This window comes from Kryptolebias marmoratus, linkage group LG12 (genome assembly GCF_001649575.2).
Source record: "Kryptolebias marmoratus isolate JLee-2015 linkage group LG12, ASM164957v2, whole genome shotgun sequence".
Classification (NCBI taxonomy): Eukaryota; Metazoa; Chordata; class Actinopteri; order Cyprinodontiformes; family Rivulidae; genus Kryptolebias; species Kryptolebias marmoratus.
Window position 1 is genome coordinate 2,854,453 of NC_051441.1, and position 8,227 is coordinate 2,862,679.

General features: G+C 39.7%; 1 protein-coding gene across 3 annotated transcripts in view; it reads right to left on the reverse strand.

The window, feature by feature from the left end:
• Positions 1-1,626, reverse strand: part of syt3 (synaptotagmin III) — a 43,024-nt gene extending 41,398 nt beyond the window's left edge. Inside the window, exons 1-2 of one of the 3 annotated variants that reach the window (XM_025006653.2) lie at positions 1,404-1,626; positions 428-574 (exon numbers count right to left, since the gene is read on the reverse strand). The gene's annotated coding sequence lies outside the window, so the exon portion shown is untranslated. Of the gene's footprint in view, positions 1-427; positions 847-1,403 lie in introns of those variants that run through there. The other 2 variants (XM_017419466.3, XM_017419464.3) reach the window with 2 other exon arrangements.
• Positions 1,627-8,227: the final 6,601 nt, after the last annotated feature.

Consider the following 8,227-nt stretch of genomic DNA (forward strand, 5'->3'; position numbering starts at 1 on the left):
GGTGGAGGGGGGATTACGCACGTCTTACGCACGTCAACCTGTCTTCTATATGTGTTTTCTGCGTGCTCGTGCGCGCACCCCACCGTCTGCTCGTCCTAGAACTCCAATTATTCAAAAAAAGAAAAAGAAAAGAAAGTGAAAGGACTGTGATCGGAGAGGAGAGCTGCCATTACAAATCTGTTCTGAAGGCTGCCTGCCTCCACACATCCCCACTCTGTACAAATATATCTCTCTATATATAAATATATATGTCTGGATGTATAGGCTACCGAGCTATAGAATGCATTATAAAGGAGGCAGGCTGATGCAGAAATAAAAGGCTAAACATTAAATATTTATAGAAAACAGGCTCGTGCTGCTGGATTCGGGATGAAAAGGATGGAGAGCATCGCTGACATCCCGGATGTTTACGGGAACATCTCCCTACCTTCACGTCGCAGAAGCCGCCGCGGTCTTCTCCCAGCCTCCGAGCTGGTTCTGTCAGATGCGACGCCTGTAAAGGGGCATTCCGCCCTCTTTCACTCCGTGCACCCCCTCCCTGCTGTCGTCCTCTCTCCACACCGGGGAAGGCAGACTGAGAGGGAGAAATGAACAATGAGATAAATCTCCTCTCCCCTCTGGTTCCTCTCGGTTCCCCTTGTTCTTCTTTTTATATTTTCCTCCCCACCTCGTGGTTTTTTTTCCTCCTCCTGTCCCCTCCCTTTCACTCTCCCTCGCTTTGCTCGCGCGCTGCCTCTCCTCCTTTTCCTCCCTGTGCTCTGAATACTAATATTCAGTCTCTCCTCTCTCTGCCTGTACTAAAGACATACTGATGTATGTGGGGCGTGTATAGGAGAGAGGAGAGAGCTGGTGTGTGTGTGTGTGTGTGTTTTAGGGTCTGGATCTGGTTTGGTCTTATTAGAGCCATGATTAGATAATAATACTCCTGCAGATGCCCCTGGAGAGGTGATGTTGGTGTTGGGTGGGTTTGGGGGGGTGTTGCTACATAAAATGTTGCCTGTTTTATGGCAGCATCAGTGGGAGGGTGGGGAGGAAGTGTCAGGTGGTGGGGGAGCAGAAACAGGATGGTGGGTCAGTTGTTGCTCGGCTCAGAGCCAAAAAAAGACAAGCCTCTCTGCTTGTTTTACGTGTGCTGGTGGGTGCAGGTTTCAGTGTGTGTGTGTGAGAGAGAGTGTGTGTACCATGGAAACCTCAACGAGACAAGCAGCTGAGGCGCACAGAGGCCAAGATCTAGTTAGAATGAGACATAGTCCTATTGGAGTCATAATTTGATTATGATATTCCTGCAGGCCTTGTGTAAGCAGGGTGTGTGTTTGTGTGTGTGTGTGTTGGGGTGGGGGGGTGCACATAAAAACCCTCTTCTGTTTAATGGTAACATCACCGGCAGCGAAATGACGACGCACCACAGTTGAGATGGAACAGGTTTAAGCTTTGAATTAGAGTGCTTGTGTCCATCAGGCTGGTCTCCGACTGCAGGTGAATCATTCCACTAAAAGGAGACGCTGGATCACAAATTCCTGCAATAATAAACGTAAAAATAACTGTTTTGATGCTTACGGGTGACAAACTTGAATATCCATTAAGAAGAATCTAATCAAGTCTATCAGAAATAAATTACAGGAAGGCAGTGGCCTAATAACAATGTATGGATTTTCATTAAAATAATCATTAGCAACTAATATCTTACCTGTTGCAGATAGTTCTTTAAAGGCACTCATTGCAAAGTCATAAAGACTAAAGTAAGTAAGAAATGAAATCTGCAGAATATTTTTCTTATCTCATAGTTAGCATGTCCTTGTGGCAGGTATGTTTGTTTACCTGGAAACAGCTGAAGAGTCTGAATTAATGAGATGAAACAGAAAACTTACCGGTCTAGAAGTTTCTCACAAGCCACCTGTGTCTTTATGGCGCTCCACCGCCTGTTTGATTCCTGATATTTATTCATGATAGCCGTCTTGCTCATATTTTCTCTTGCCTTTCACCTTTAGCAGCAGATTCACTCTTTTATTTCCACCTCCTTCGAGAATCTAAACTTGTCCGATTCCACCATATTTGTTTTCCTGCACAAACCAGACCGGTCTAATGTAGGTCAGTCACAAGTCTGCACAAGTTTTTTTTTAATGGATTCAGCCGAGCGCTTTGTTTACACTGAGTGTGGACCCACATTTCAAATTTACATTTCAATAAATATTGAAAACTACTAGAATAAACTCTTCTAAACTGCAACAGTTGACATAGGTAGTTCATGTTTGATTTCATACTTTGAAGAGTAACTTTAACAAAACTACAGCTTAGAGTCGGCCATGAATGATCACTCATGTGATGGTCCAATTCAGAATCAGATAATCTTAAGTAACTGGAGCTTTGATGACTAATTGGAAACAGCTGGAAGGTGATGAGTTGGAACCAGGAACAGCTCCACCTAGAGGATAAACAGGCCTGGGGCAGGTAGGATCCTCGTAATATTTCACATTAAAGTTAAAGTTTTAGGGTTATAGCGTCCTGGGGCACCTCCTGCAGGGATATCATAATAATTTTACTGGAATAATTGTGTAACTCAAAGTTGACAGTGGTGTTAAGATTCATAAAATGGTGTCTACATGAACCACGTGAAAAGTTTGAGATTATATCTGTTTTAGGATTGCAGCAATCCAATTTATTGTCAGTCCTGCACAGATTAGCTGTTAGCAATCTGGTCAGAATTAAACTCCATTTATTCAAACTAAGATGATTCAAAGAGTTATCTGCAACAGGTAAGATATTTATTGTGCGTTAACCCCTCTTCAGACGATCTGAATGATCCCTCGGAGGATCTGAAACATATTTGAACCCTCAGATTAGAGGATTAAACTTTACTTGCTGCTGAAACAGTAACAGTTACATAATAAGTCAACCTTCTGTCTCTCAAGATGTTCGGTGCATACGGGCCTGCTGCCACATTAAGTCAACACTGTGAGCAATGTGCATCTATTATTTCTTTTCTGTGTGACTATATAGAGTTTTTCAGTGTATTATTTTCTCCTAAAAGCTAAATTAATCAGTTGTTTTTCTTAAGGTAACATTAAATTAATGTGTAAATCATTTTAAGGTGTTTCTGCTGTGACTTCTGTTGCCAAGACTGAAGTAAGCGCCTTCATTTTTAAAGACAGCTCTGTGATGAATTAATCATTCTTTCAGAGTGGGTCCAAACAGCACCTAATGGGCAAAACGGCACACAGAACATCCAGTTCTTGTTCGAAAGTTTGTTATAAAAAAAATCTGTATGACTTAAAAGCTGGATATGCAAAGTTCAAGAACTAACACTCATCAAAATGCTATAAATTTATATTCAAAATGATAAGGAAAGGCTTTTCATGGGGGTTAGAAAAAGAGATTTTAATTACATTTTAGTGAATCAAAATGTGCTTTTATTTATAATAATGAAGCACAGGAAAAAAACCTTTTTTTTTCATCAAGGCTGGATTCAAGATGTTTATACAAATTAACTTTAATTTCCAATATGTTCCTAATAAACAAAACTAAAGAAGATACTAATAACTAAGAGCTCTGAATGGCTGCTGAAGTCTGATGAAAAAGCTCAAACTCAGTTTTTATAGTTAAAACAAACAGAACAGGGCTTTAATTAGCAAAAGCTAAAAGCTAACAAATCAGTAGCTCAATGCTAAATTTAGCAAACCACAACTAAGAGACAAAATTAGCTAAATGTAGTTAAATCTAAAAGGAGCTGAAGAAGACAAAAGTAAAATGTAGAACAATGTTTCTGAAAGAACTGAAGAGATCGTAATGTATTCATAAGTGGAGGTTTTTATAAACAATATTAAATAATTTAAAAAAAAAAGAAAAAAGTTACCAAAAAAATAGTCACAGAAGGAGCTGAATGTTTTCATGACTGAATTGTTAAAACAGAACAAAGTATCTGGAAGAGGAACCCATAAACAGGAAAACAATAATAAGAAGAAGAGCTTTGGGAAATGTTGTATCTCTGACCAACTACATCCGTCTTCATGTAGAGTATTAGAAGACATGTCCTTTTGCAGAAAACAGAATGAAACTGAATGTTTGTCTTGTGCAGTTTGATTAATTAACATCTGATAATTCCACGCCTTCATCTTTGAGCTGCTTTCAGCGTTGCTGAGAGGCATCAATGGTGAAAAGAAAGCTGTGTTTGGAGCCCTGCAGCAGGCGATGATTGACTGATAAATGAGAGTAAACAGTGACCTCTGTTAGCTGTCACAGCAGAGCACAGAACGGGCTGAGACACGCGACAGAGGAGGACGCGAACACACAGAAGGAGCCGGGAAACAATCAGAGGAGAGGGAAGCAGAGATGAGGAGAGAAACTAAAAGCTCAGCCACCATCAAACCTATGAAAACATGTTCATGTCTCTCTTATGTGGGACAGACTTTTATGCACTCAAGGCACAACTAGGCCTTCATTTCACACATGCTCATAAAGTACATGCATGCAATTACACAACTGCACATTAAAGAAAGTAGACCGTGAGACGCTGGAGGGGAAAAGAGCCCACAGAGAGAGATTAGGAGTGACTAAGTCCATTGGTGTCAACTCAGTAAAAATCAGTCCAAATTCAAGTGTGTTTATAATCTAAATGCCAAAGTCTCAAATATGCCTGATCTAAGAGAAACAACAGAGCCAAAGGGAAGGTTTAGGGAACTTAATGCAACAACCATAAAATACCATGAAGCAAATTTTCTTTTTGTTCCATGAAATGGAACTTTTTAAGGACGTCTCAGGGGACGCAGAGATTTTAACAAGTGCCCTAATTTATCAAACCAATCAGAGTGCTTTAATCAGTTTGGCTTTTATAAATCTGTTTTATCAAAACACAACTCATGAATAATTCTTTAGTTCATGTGCATAAAATAATAACAAAAACATCTTATCTCATCTTGCATCACATCATTGTCAACTTATCTCGAATCTTGCACAAACTCGTCTCATTTTATGTTCTGTTTTGTTTCATATAATCTTATCTCATCACATCTCATATCTTGTTTCATCTGATTTAGTTTCTTGTCTCATTTCATCACATTTTGTTTGATCTTTCTGATGTCATAGATGTATAATGTCTCATGTCACCTGCCTCTCAGCGTTTCTTTTTTTAGTCCCACCTCATCTCATTTAGTCCCACTTCATTTTGCTTTGCTTTGTTTCATCTTATTTGTTCTCATTTCATCACATCTCATTTTATCTTATCTTTTCATGTCTCACAACCTGCCTCATATGATCTTGTATTATTTCCCTTTTTCTCTCATCTTGCTTTTCCTCATCTCACCTTTTCTCATCTTGTCTCACCTCATTTCATCTTGAGTCACCTTGCCTTTTCCCTGCTGACATTTTAACATAATTTCTCACCTCATCTTATCTCATCTTGTCTAAAGTTGCCTCACCTCATCACATCTCGCCTCGTGTCATTTCACCTCACTTTGTTTTTGTCTCACCTTGCATCATCTCATCTCGTCTTGTTTAACCTTTTCCTGTCTTGTCTTGCTTCATCTCATCTCATCTCATCTCATCTCATCTCATCTCATCTAACACCAAAACAGATAAACTCTCCCTTTACAACTGTTGTACAAAAACCTGATATTTTGTGCAGTTATCACATAACTTTGCTGCCTTTAAGCTTCAGCACCAATCCTACATCAGTGAAAAGCAGTGACTCCTCCGATCGGGAGGTTATCTCTGGACACGGCTTCCTCGCCGTCTCTGTTATAAATCATCTTAAAGGACTCCTCTTAACGTTCCAAAAGGTGTACTTCACAGATGCATTATTTGTTATCTTTTTGTTGTCAAAATCATTTGGAACAAAGGTTTGGCTGACATTTTTCTGAGCGTAATTTTAAAAAATAAAAGAGAACTTTAACGTTTCTGAGGATTGCTCATCACATCGTCAAAATAAAGTCATCGAGGACAGGCTCTGATCGTCCAAGCTCATTCTGATAACCCGAGTTTTAAAGCTCCTCCCTTCATACTTTTTATTTTGCTGTAAAGAGTTACTAAAGGGCAGAGCCTCTCTCTGACATTTAATCGCTCAGTAGATTCTGTACAGACATCCGTGTTCACCTGTAGGGGATAACTGCAGGCAAGATGAAGCCAAGCTTTGCAAAAACAAGAGATTTCTGTAATCTGAACCCTGGCAGGAAAATCTCCCTCTTGGTTAAACCTCCAAGGTGCTCACATTTGGACTTAGGGACTACCTTTCCACACCTCGGAAGGTAATGGAAGCCTTTTCTGAGATATTCCTAACAAGTTTGCTGTTCTTTGAAGATGCTAATGTTTACCCTCATTTCTTTTCCTGCTGAAAATTGTCTCACTTTGAGAAAATCGTTCCCTTCAATTACTTGTCCCAACTGGCTGAATACATTAGCTTCAAATTAAAAATCAGCCATGTTTAAGTAGGAAGAATAGTAGAAAAAAAAGAAAAGTTATTGTTTACGTGCGGCGCAGGACAGATGAGGGCCTTACGTCTTCGTCAGGTCTTTGCTGTAGGGAACAGACAGTAAAAGTTACCTGTAGCTCAATAAGATTTATGTTCTCACCAACAAATAACACCTCAACTTCTGCCAGACGGAGGCCCTGAAGGGACATTTTATTGCACCTTTAATCTGGTCTTGATCACTGGTACCACTGGTCCAAATGGCTCTTAAATGGTGGTTGGGACATTACTGCAAGAAATATATTTGTAAAATGATTTCAACAACCTTTGTAGATATCCAACATACAACAACGATAATAATAATTGCTTAACTTATCTAATAAACATACTTTTAACCACCCTTAGAAGACACTCAAAAATAATATCTAAAGAAATTATAGAAGCTGCTGTTAGATTTTCATTTTGGTAATCAATTAGGTAAGGCTGATTGCCGATTTGATTGTCAGTCAGTTGATTAATTGGCCTATCTCTAATTATATTTGTTATATTGTCCTGAAACTATAAACATAATTTCTGACTCATGGGTGGAAATCTAGTCAGCCTCCTCGTGGTAATTAACCCTATCAACAGATTTAATTTGGCTCACATTTATTTGCATAATGCCAAATTACAACTTGTGTAATTTCAGGGCACGTGGAAAGGTCACGACTTTACAAGCATCACGAGAAAAACAACAACAACGTCTCTTGTTGCTGACAGCGACAAGAAAAACATCTTCTGCAGAGCAGAGGAAACCCTCAGCAGATCTAAACCTCAGGAGGGAGGCCATCTGCCTCGGCTGGTTTCAGCTGAGAGGAGAATAAACACTCAGGAAAAAACATCATATACAGCAACAGGATTTAAAGCTTTGGACAGTGAGGACGTTTACATTGGGTTTAGGAGACAAATGAAGAAACAACATTCTTAACTGTAACTCTTAGCAACGAGATTTCTTGAAAAATAACTCCAAGTTTCCTAAAAGTGCAGCTGGAAGCCAAGCATCCGATAAGTCGGAGGTATTTCTGAGGTGCTGCAGAATAATAACAGTTTGGGTTGATTTTAGAGGCAGAATATGACAGACCTTCCAAATGAAACCACAGCTTTAACTTAGGCCATCACATCCAAACTGCAGCTTGATCTTCTCCCAGGGGCTGAAGCCGGATGGTTTCCACACATTTTACTTCATTCTGTTTCAAATAAAACCTGATTTCTGGTGTGCACGTAAACGAGAAGCCGCTGTAAATGTGAGCTGGACTGATGGCTTTACTCAGAAAACTGCAGCCTTTAATTATTTTGGATTTGCTGCCTGTTTCTGTGTAAACTGGATGGTTGTTTGGAAGATCAAATGTTGGATTTTGGACACTTTGTTAGAACAGTTTCCAGCAGTGGCGTCTCAAACCCAACGTATCGCTGCGTTTTCTGAACAAATTGGCGTTTTCCTTCCTAAAGACGTCTTTGATCACTTTCAAACTCATCATGATTGCTTGTTACCATAACAACCCCCTCATAGGACCAATCGCCCACCTCTCTCTGTCTTTCTCCTTCACTCAACGTCTCTCGGTTTCTTCTGCTGCTTTTTATTGTTTTTGTCGTGACTTCCCCCTCAGCCATCACACTTTATTATCTTAGCGGCAGATTAGAGTCACTCCTGTTGATATTCTTTCTCTGTTATTTTTTAAATTCTCAGAGTCATGGCGTCTGGTGGAATCACTACGCTCTAACCAGTTTCTCATTCAGGTTCTTGTTTAGTTTAGTTTTTTTCCCAACCTTTCTGCTCTTTGCTTGGAGCTG